We start from the raw sequence: 11,534 nt of genomic DNA, 5'->3' as shown, positions 1-11,534 counted from the left end.
AGCGAATTATGGCCCCTCCGATGTCCCCCCCAACAGCCCCCATCCACCCTGCCTGCCCCTGAGTTCCTTCTCATTATATTCGTTCAGTGTTTTTTTTCCCAGTAAACTCCAGGAGCAACCACCAGGAATCTTGCTAAGCCTATTATGTCATTTGAGCCTTGTTTCAGTCCCAAGAAGTCTGTATTTTTTCATCCCGACTTTACAGACAAGCAAACTGAGGCCCTGAAGTCAGAAACTTACACGGCTAATATTGCCATAGGTTCCATCCCCAACTTGTGGGTAGCAATCGGGAAAAGGCAAACCCACATCATCTGAGCCTACAACATCTGAACTCTTGTTCTCAAACTGTAGTCTGCATACAGATCACCAGAGATTGGTATGAATTCGCAGACTCGTAGGCCCCACGCGGCAGAGATTCTCATTCAGCAGGTGCGAAGCAGCGTCTGGGAACATGTGCTGTTAACCAGCACCCCTGGCCATTCCCATCCAGGTGATGGAGGCCACCCTGAGGGAGCATTAACCCAACGGTGTGCCGCACACACGGCAGGATTGCAGGCCGCGGAGTGGTCCTGGACCCTGAGGCCGCTGGGTTCTGGCGATCAGTTAGGGCTCTGGCTGCAGCTGGGAGCTGGGCCCGGGCTGGGGGAGGCAGAGGGTGGTGATAAAGAAACAACAGGAAGCCAGCTTTTATTAGCCCTGGGTAGTCGCAGCTGCAGGTGAGTAATCTGATTTCTGCGGCGTCCTGTTTTCTCCGCTGCCTGGCGGTTCCTCGACACCCACTCACCTGCCACCAGCCACGGGAGAAAGGGCGGGAGGGAGGGAGGATGGGCGTGGGGCTCCGCCCGCCCGGGTCCCTCGCCCGCGCCCACGCGGGCACACCCGCCGCGCCGTGGCCACCGGCCGGCCGCGCACCTGGCGCGCTCCGCTGCAGGGAAGCTGGGCTCCACGCTGCGGCGGGAAGGTGACGCGGCCGCCCACTCGCGGCCCCGCCGCAGCCGCCCCAACCCCGCTGGAGCTGCACCCCCTGGCTCCAGGCGCGCTCCCCTGCATCAGAAGGCCTGGTGCCATCTCCCCGCTCTGCCGTTGACTTCTGAGTCTCAGTTGCCGCCTCTGTAAAATGGGAGAATGTCCACTTCACAGTGTCAGGCTGGTGAGATGGGGGAAGAGATGTGAACGTAATAAACTCTAAAGTGCTGTACCAATACCCAGGCATCAGGAAGAACCTAAGAAAGGCAAATCTCTTAACTGCTTTGTGCCTCAGTTCCCTCATGTGTGAAATGGGAATGATTTACCCTTCCTCATAAGCAGATAATGTTCATGAAGTGTCTAGAACACTGGTCCACAAAAAGGGCAGTAGCTGTCACTGTGGTTATCATTGTTGTTACTATCACCCCAACAATGCGTTCTCTCTTCTCACCCAGGGCCTCTGGTTTTCCTTGGTTCTCTGCTACCATCTGGGAAAAGGGGAGGTTGGGGAAGGCTTGCATCAGAAAAGTCTGAGGCTCTGAGCGAGTCAGGGGCTTACCCAAGACTGGGGATTGGTTCCATCCCTAACTCTTGAACCAAGTTTTCCATCTGTAATATGGGGTTGATAACATCTTCCCTGACAGTCCACAGAGATGTCAAGACCAAATGAGAAAATAAACCCAAAAACATTTTGTAAACTATAAAGTGCTGTCCACATGCAAAAAACTGCAGTTACGATTTCTTCTAGGTGCCTCTTTGTCATCAAGGGTCAAGGATTAGTCAAGAACCAAACTAGATTTAGCCAGTGAGTTTCAGAGGACCCCAGGAGAAGGGCCATTTAGCCCTCGCCCACGCTCATAGAGCCCCCCACATCAGGCCTCGCTGGCACAAGAGTGGAGAGGGCGGTCCTGTCCTCGGGGGTTCATGGTCCAGTTAGCCCAAGAGGGAAAGGTATCGTGGGAGCACAGAGGAGGGAGGAAGTGGACTCCCTAGGGGTGGGGCAGGGTTACAGAGAGGAGGCCTTCTCGGAGGAGTCGTCCTTGAGAGGACTCTTTGAGGAATGGTTGTAGTTCACATGAGGAGAAGGGGAGGCACGTTCCAGGCAGAGACAAATTCCAGCAGAAAAGTCCAGGATCAAGAAAGCGTGTAGCGTGTTCAGGGAAAGGGCGTGAAATGTGGCTGAAATGCAGGATGGGAAGAAGAGAGAGGTTCAGGATGAAGGCAAACTGGGCGGGGCTTCTAGTGCCACCCTAGGGAGCTCGGACTTTATCCTGAGGTTGATGGGGAGCCATGCAGGGTTCGAAGCAGGGGAGCCACGTGGTCAGATATGGGTTCTAGAAAGGTCACTGTGGTAATAGGTACAGAGGATGGATAAAGGGAAGAAGGAGGAAAGGGAGGACAGATTGATGTCATTGCCTTGAGTTGAAGGTGGCCTGAACCCAGCGGGCAGGAGGAGGGGACAGATGAGCGAGAACTTTCTGAAAGAGAACAGCAGCACTTACAGTAGGAGAATTTGAGGGAGAGAAGGTAAAGATGACTGAATTTTCGGTCTCTGGAGCCTGAGGTAGATGGTGACAGCATTAATTGTAGTGGGGAACTCAGGAAGGGAATAGGGTAAGGTCACCTTTGAGGTACGTGCCAGGCATCCATTTCTTCAAGAGCTGTCTGCACTAGACCCCTAGATGTGGGAGTAGATAAGACCCAACGCCATCCAGGGAGAAGCTAGAGAAAGAAGCGAATATTGTATTAGTCAGGAATCTTTGGGTTGTAAGTAACAGAAACTCAATTCAAACTAGGTTAAAAAAAATTTAAAAAGAAAAGAGAGAGATTAAGAATTTAGTGGCTCCTTTATCTTGGAGCTTCAAGGGTGTGTCAACTTCAGGCATTGCTGGATCCAGGTTCCCAATAAAGTCATTGGGTTATCTCCCCAGCACTCCCATCAGTCAGCTGTGTTTGTTTCTGCCTTTCTTTAAGAATGGCCCTCTCTAGTCCCAGGGAAGATGCTCACATGTTCACATTCTATCACCTCACATTCCAGAAGGGAAAGCCAATGGTCCCGCTTGGCTCCATCAACAGTTCCAGGGAGGGCCCTGATTGACCCAGCCTGCGTCACATGCCTAAGCCCAACCCAATCATCTTGTCAAGGAGAATGGGGCACTGTGGTTGGCCTACTTGCTCTCCCCAGTGGGTGGGGCCCTGCGATGGACACCTCACCACCCCACATGGACAAGAAATGAGAGGGGATGGAAAAATATGCCAGACAGACAAAATAAAATACATCTTTGCCTCGGTTCACTACGAGGCTTGAGAGCAGAACTCTGGGGAACACCAACATCTAAGGGATGGACAGAAGTTGGGAAGGAGACTGAGGAGTATGAGAGAGTTTCTGGGAGAAGCAAGGTCTTCAGGGGAGGAAAGAAGTTCTACAAGGACAGAACAGTCAAAGCAAATACTGGGAGGAGTGACAGGCTCCCCTGTCCTGGGCTCCAACCACCCACCCTCCCTTGGATGGAGAGGCTGTGGGCCGCGGTTGGGCCAGCACCGGTTCCACCACCTCCCCCAGCAGAGCCTGTTTCCTTGTCTGTGAAATGAGGAACACCCACCCCGTAGGGTGGCTGAGAGGTATGAGTAAGATGGCCTGAGAAATGCTTACCCCAATGCCTGGCATACAGTAAATGCTCAATAAATGGGAGCTACTTACAGTGCTGGTAGAAGAAACAGTAGTACTGGTAGTAATGACATCCAGAATCCTGCTGTCTGGAAAGGGTAGAAAGTGTAGCCAATAAATTCAGCACCACTGAGGCATCATTCATTCATTCATCCAACAATCTTTGAGCACCTGCTGTATACCAGTCCCTATGCCAGACATTGCAGATATCAAGAAGACTAGAGCACAGGTAGTGTGGGATACAGACATGATGGCCAACAGGAACAATACAGGGCGATAAGTGCCATAGGGCCTGGGCTGTAGCCCAGAGAAACTTGGTCCATATGGCAGCACTAGGGCAGCCCCCTAAGAAGGCACTGTTTGAGATGGGTCCGAAGGACAGCTGATGAAGACAAAAATAGCCGACGTTCTGTGCGTGCTCACAACGGGTCAGGGGCTGGGCATGCTGAACATGTCCACGTGTGAGGTAGGGACTCTTGTCCCCATTACATGGATGAGGGAATGGGGCCCAAAGAGGGTAGGTGGCTTGCTCAGAGTCACCATGCTTGTAAGCGGGGGCACAGGCTGGCCCAGGGGCCTGAGCCCACTGGATGAGTTTACCAGGTGGAGAAGAGAGGAGCAGAGAGTAAAGACAGTGTGAGCCCCCCCTCTGGGATGAGGGGAGGGAGCCAGTATGCTCACACCAGAAAGGTGGGGCAGGGCACAGCAGGACAAGGGCAACCTGGGAGCCATGACCTCCAGTAGGTCCTGTGCCTCCTGGAACCTGAGTCTCCTTATCTGTACAACGGGGGTAAGGAAGTCTATTATCTTCATCCCCACTTTACAGATGAGGAAACAGATTAGATCAAGGCCTTCTGGCACGTGCTGGGCCACAACACTGGCTCTGCCAGAGCAGATGAGAGGTGCGAGTTCGCTACAAACCCTCTCCTTTCTCTCCAGGGTCCCAGAAGACAGTCCTGTGCTCCTTTTCAGAAATTCAATCTCTTAAGGACCTTAGAGACAATTTCATTCATGCATGTGGGGGACAATGTATGCAACTTGCAAATAGAGAAACTGAACCCAGAAAGCTGGGACTGACTTTTTCAAGGTCACACAACGACTGGTGGTAGAGATCCATCTAGAATGCAGGTCACCTGACACCTGGTCCTGTGCTCTTTCTCCATTCCAAAATCCACTCCTCACAAATGACCTCCCACCTTGCCTCCATGCATCTCGACCGCTCCTGAACAGTTCGTATGGACCAGGCACTTCACCTATCTTTATCTCTGGTCCCCCAAACCACCCTATGAATTGTTATCCAGGGCACCCATGAAGTCTAGAAACAGAGGCAACTATACATACATAATATATGGTTTATTGATAGTACATTACAAAACATGTAAAATAATAATGCATTCAGACTCTATGGCCACCCTATGAATTATGCAATCCTATTTTAGGATGAGAAAACTGAGGTTCAGAGATATGAAAAGTCTGCCTCAGGGACTCACAGCTAGGAAGTGACAGGGTGAGGATGAGTATCCAGGCATCTCTGACTCCAAAGCCAGGCTGCCTTGTCCCCACCCCAAGCTGCTGTCAGGTAAGAGAAGAGAGGGCCTACAGATGAGAGATGAGCGGGCTTGCAAAAGGAGGCAAAAAGTGATGACAGGAGGCTCCGATCTCCAGTGATGAGGGCAGTAATAGTTACCGTAGTGGCTAAACACACGGTCCCTGAATCGGGTGCCTGGGTTCGAATCCTGCTCTGCCACTTCTTAGCTCTGTGCCCTCAGGCAAGTCACTGGCCCTCTCTGGACCTCAGTTTCCTCATCTGTATAATGGGGATGGTGATAATGTGCTCACCTCATTGGGTGGTTGGTAGGGTTGAATTAGAAGAGTGTGCGACATGGCAAGCACAACAGAAGTGTTGCCTCTTCTTCACCGGCATCTCGTATGGCATTTTGCAGTGACTGCCTCATGTGAGTTCTGGAGCTGGCCACTGGGGCTCTGCCACTTGCTAGCAGGGTGGTCTAGAGCTCAGAGGGAGAGTTAAGGTGAGGCTCATCAAGTTTAAGCCTCAGGTCTCTCAGTTGCATGGCCTTGTACCTCATTTTATTTTATTTACTTATTTTATGTGTGTGAGGAAGATCAGCCCTGAGCTAACATCTCTTGCCAATCCTTCTCTCTTTGCTGAGGAAGACTGGCCCTGGGCTAACATCCGTGCCCATCTTCCTCCACTTTATATGGGATGCCGCCACAGCAAAATATATATCTGCCCTTCTGTGTGCAATGCTTTTAGCCTCTCCCTGTGCCTCAGTTTTCCCATCTGTTAAGTGGGGAGAGTGTTATTGTGCTGATTAAATGAATTAATATGTGTAGAATGCTCTCAAAGTGCCTGGCACGTAGGAATGCCCAATAACTGTTGGCCTCTTGAGTAAATCTCCAGCTAGTAAATATCTAAGTGCTTGTAAATGTGCTAAATGCTTTACGTTGGTCATGTTGTTTAATTATGTGTAATCTTCACAAGGACCCCTCCCATTTTACAGGTGAGAAAACAGAGGCTCAGAGAGGTGAGGTCACAGAGCTTGGAAGCCGAATGGGTCTGACTCCAGAGCCGTGCCCCAAACCCCTGCCAGACTACCTCCCTGTTTATGAGGGGCTCCCTGTTCCTGGCAGCTGAACCCAGGGACTCAGGTCAGACCTCAGGCAGGCACTGCCTGCCGGGCCCCAGTCACCTGAAGGTGGCCCATGAGGCCCCTGCCGGGAAAGAGGCCCCCCATGTCCTGCTGGGCCTGGGCCCTGCCACCCCGAGCACCCTTGTCCCTCCGGCCCCCTAGAGCTTCCTCTTGAGCCCCCGTCAGCAGAGGCCCTGGCCCAGGTGGGGTGGGGGCCAACGGGTGACAATGACCGATTTAGAAAGTAAAGTTGCTTCTCAAACAAATAAGAAAGAAGAGGAAAGAAAGAAATGGCCTGCCCGCTTCCTGCCCCACTCTCTCTCCCAGCACCTGGGGCCCAGCTGCGAGGTTTTCACTGCCTGTTTGTTCATCCTGCCTGAGGAGTCTCTTCTCAAAACCCCAGGCCCCCTCCCCATGGGCGGTGGGATGATTGTGGAGCCACTGGAAATAAGCACCCTCCATGATTGTTGTATTGTTATTGTCTCAAGGATTGTTTTGGACAAGAATACCAATAATCATAACAATCTGGGTTTCCTGCAGTTGGGAGAGGAGCAGTACCAGCTTCAACTTAGGAGTGGCCATCCCAGCTCTGCGCTGTCCTAGGTGTGAAGGCCTGAGCAGGTCATTGCTTCTCTCTGGGCTTCAGTTTCCTTGTCTGCAAAATGGGGATGGGATTATGGTGGAGGCTGGATGGGGCAAACATGAACACGTAAAGCACAGCACACTGCCTGGGGGCAGCTACTCAGTCGATTACTATGAAAGCTGGGATCACACAGGAACACAATTTTAAGAGCCTCCTCAGATGTGGTTGGAAAGCTGAGTGTGCTCAGAGGTAAAATAATCATCAAGCCCTTAGTATGTTCTAGCTGCTGGTTTGTTTGTTTTTTTCAGTGAGGGAGATTGGCCATGAGCTAACATCCATTGGCAATCTTCCTCTTTTGCTGAGGAAGATTGGCCCTGAGCTAACATCTGTGCCCATCTTCCTCTATTTTGTATGTGGGAACACTGCCACAGCATGGCTTGATGAGCGGTGCGTATGTCTGCACCCAGGATCCAAACCCGTGAACCCCAGGCCACCGAAGCGGAGCGCGTGAACTTAACCACTATGCCACTGGGCCAGCCCCTCTAGCTGCTGTTTTAGCTGCTTTATGTATAATAGCTCATCTCATCCTTACCACAACCAAATGCAATAGACACATTGTCATCCCTAGTTTACAGATGAGGAAACTCAGACACAGAAAGGTGACTTGCCCAAGGTCAACACAGCTGGTGGGTGTAGAGCCAGGATGACCCCAGCTTGTCTGGGTCCAGAATCATGCTCTGAGCTGCATACACTGCCCTAGGGGCACAGGTCTGGCTGTGTAGCGTCTGATTTGCTGTGTGACCATGGACATGTCATTTGCCTTCTAAGCCTCGGTTCTTGATCTGCAAAGTGAGCAGCCCATAAAACCTGCCTACAGTTATCATACAGTCCTAAGGGAGAGTTGTGGTCAGACTTAGTGACAACGTAGAGAAAGACAATGAATGAACAGGCCAGGGACTCAGGAAGCCGTGGCTGTCACTGCTATAATTATTATTCGTTTCAGGGTCACAGGCGAGAGCCAGCCTAGAGCGTACTGAGGGCTCTGCCCAGCTCTGAAAGTCTAAGTCCTGTGGTTGCAGCTGGAGAGTGACTCCAGGAGGCACCTGGCGAGAGGTGGCTCCACCCGTTAGGGCTAAAAAAATCTCTGAGACTGCCACCGTGCAATCTACCAGTCACCTGCCTCAATTAATGGCAAACCCTCCAACCCTGCTTCCCCCTCCACCCCGCCCCCATGAGCTGTGTGGCCCTGGAGAGATCGCTCGACCTCTCTGAGACAGGAAAAGGACTTGACCTTGCAGAGTTTTGTTGGATTAGAGATGATGTAGATAAAGAGCTTGGCATAGTGCCTGACACACAGTCCCGAAGAGGCAATGAGAACCTGAGTTTGGGGGCCGACCTCTGTCCCAGTCCTGGCTATGCCATTTCCTGTTATGTGATCTTGGGCAAGTTCCTTGGACTCTCTGAGCCTGGAAAACGGATTAGCATAGCACCTGACACACAGTAGTTGCTTCGCTAATGATTGTGGCTGTGACCATTTCTTGCACTTTATAAGGATGTCCAAAGGCCCTCAAAGATCCTGGGGGGACAGTGTTCTCTCTAGGGCCCCTCCAGAACTCCTGTCTGCCCTTCTCCATCCTGATCTGTGCCCTGATCAGGTCAGAACAACGTGACCTTTGTTGACAGTATTAAGGGCCTCCTTGGCCCTCTAGCTTCTGGTTAGGTGGGGCCAGAGGGCAGAGGGCAGGTGGAGAGTGGAGACCACATATTTATTCCCCCAGCCCCTTCCTGCAGAATTGTGACAGGTTGGCTGTGTCCCTCACCCAAAGGCTACAGCTCCCGTCAGGCGGCCCTATGCATACATCTCTGGACCTGGGTCTTGGGTCTGGGTAACCTCTCCCTCCCCACCCTTCAGGCCATGGGTGGTCACAGCTCCCCACTGTTGCCAACCCTGGATGCTGCACCATCCCTCCTGGTTTCCCTAAATCCTGCCCACATCTTTGTTCATAGTCCCTTAATTAAACGCCTTAAATCACTCAGTTTGAGTGCACCATCTGTTTCCTGCCAGGGTGCTGGTCACGGTTTTATTGTGACGCGTACCCTGTTATATTCATCTAGGATTCCAGGTATGGTAGAGTAATAAAAATTCACGCTGCTTTCCCATACATGTATTTATCTGTTTGACTTTTTGCTGAGTATCTGTTGTGTACCAGGCTCTGTGCAAGGAGCCAGGAGCAGAGGTGACCAAGACACAATTCTTGACCTCAAGGAGCTCATGGGCTAGTCAGAGAGACAGACCCCTAAACAGACAACCACAGTATTTGCTAAAAGCCATGATAGAGGCGTTGCAAACCCTGCAGCAAGGCAGAAGAGAGCACACCAAGCTCTGGGTGAGGCTGGGGGAAGCCTGCACAGCGGAAGGACTTTTGAGCAACATCTTTAAAAAAATTTTAATAACATTTTATTGAACCCAATATTTCAAAATGTCATCAACATATAATATTATCAATTAAAATTGACATAAAAATTCTTGAGATTTTTACATTTTTTTCTGAGTCTTTAAGATCTGGTGTGTATTTTACACTTAAGGCGCATCTCAGCTCAGCCTGGCCACATTTTAAGCGCTCAGTAGCCACGTATGGCTGGCGGTTGAACAGCATCTCATTTAAATGGTGCCCTTTCTCCCATTTTGCAGAGAGGAAGCAGAGACTCAGAGGAGTTAAGGTGCTTGCCCGAGGTCGCCTGGCAGGGCAGGATTTGAAACTGCATCTGTGTAGCTCCGAAGCCTGTTTCTTCCTGCTACCCTGTTGTCCCTGGGTCAACCCTTTCTCCCTAGAGTAAAGCAGCTGATGAAGGCTGAGAAGTCAAAACTTCAACCGAGGTCATCTGATCCCAAATCCTGTAATGTTTCCACATTAACTGATTCTGTGCGACAGACTGGGGGAAGGTAACAACCCTCCAAAATGGTTCTGACCCCTATTCTTCTGGGATCCCTGAGATGCGGGGGGATAGGGTGGCAGAAGAGAACTGGGGACCGCTGGTGAGCTGTTCAATTCTTTTTTTGCGGGAAGGGAGTTGCTAAGGGTTGGAAGGCACAGGCTGTACTGGACGAGGAGGCAGTAGTGGCAACTGGACCAGGCACGCTGAGAAGTAGCCGGCAGGGCATCTTGGCCTCCCTGCCAGGGCCATAGTCAGCAACTCCTGCCTGGTCCAACCACTAGAAACGCCCACTCCTGGAGCCTAGCAGAGTACATAGAGTTCACAGTGAATCAGTCACCATCCTCTTCACATTGATGCTTCGGAAATTAAAATGGGATGATAAAGGTATGACATTCTGATGGGCAGCTAACCCCAGGCTCTCATGTGGAGAGAGTCATGGGAAGATTCTCAGACCCACATCCACGATTTGGAGGGGACGCTAGAGCAATGGGATAATGAAAACAAGGGGAATTCCCTGGCAAGTCCAGAGGGTGTGTTTGCTGAGTCCAGAGATATTGTAAGATGCTAAAAATAATGATCAGTAGCTGAATATTCCTGACCTATGTACTATTCATCAATTATCCATCCACTCGGAATCATCCATCCAACCATCCATTCAGGCCCCTGTATGCCCGTCCATGCATCCAGCCCTCAATTCCTTCATTTCTTCATCCACCCACTCATTCATTTTGCCCCCATCCTGTCATCTACCCATCTATCACCATCGACTCTGCACCTAACCCTGTGCTGGATACTCGATGTGCAACAGTGAGTAAGACTCAGATCTTCCTCCAAACCTGGTGAGGCAGACGGACACTTAGTCTAAGCAAGGGAGGTAAGTGTGGTGATGGAGGGTTCTCGGAGGTGCAGTGGGAACTCCGAGGAGGAAATGCCCAAGTGAGTCTGAGACAGTCAGGGAAGGCTGCCCAAGGAAGGAACACCCAAGGTCGTCTTGAAAGAGGAACAGGAGCTTGTGAAGCCCGAAGAAGGAAGCCTGGCTGAGGAGATGGGCAGTGATGCGGGCTGGCCAGTGACACAAAAGGACCTGCAGCAGAAGCTGGGGGGAGGAAATGAAGGAAGACTGGCCTCGTGCCAAGATTTCACCCCAGGTTCTCAGGAGTGGCTTAAAAATGCTGACAGCTCAGAAGTCTGCCCCGCCTTACCTGGTCTTGCCTTCTCTTAGCACAGCACAAGTTCTGGGATGTCAGACCTGGAAGACCTAGAAAGCATCCAAGTTAGTCTCCTTATTGCATCTTGGGGAAATTGAGGCCTAGAGAGGAGAAAGGACGTGCCAAAGTCACATAAAGAGTCAGAGGTCCCCAAGTCCAGGTCTCTAACTCCAGTGCATTGTATGTTCTTTCCACTTAATCTAGGCCCAACTCCCCCCAACTTAACAAACACTGGAGTCTAAAAACTTGCAACCCCTCAGTGCCTGGCAGTGCTGGGCCCAGAAAAGGGGACCTTCCCTGTGGTGCCTGGGCCCCTGCCCTGTCCCCACAAATAATCAGATTGGTAGTGCTCATTCGTGCTCTTTCCGTTGTCCCATTTAATTCCCACAACAATCCCAGGGCATGGAATTGCTACTCCTGTTTACAGATAGGGGAAAGGAGGCTCAGAGAGGGGAAGGGCTTGGCCCAGAGCCACACAGCTCAAATGCAGTAGAGCCAGCATCCTGACTCCTCATCCTGTA

The sequence above is a fragment of the Diceros bicornis genome, chromosome 13, assembly GCF_020826845.1.
Source record: "Diceros bicornis minor isolate mBicDic1 chromosome 13, mDicBic1.mat.cur, whole genome shotgun sequence".
Classification (NCBI taxonomy): Eukaryota; Metazoa; Chordata; class Mammalia; order Perissodactyla; family Rhinocerotidae; genus Diceros; species Diceros bicornis.
This window is presented reverse-complemented; position numbering follows the sequence as displayed.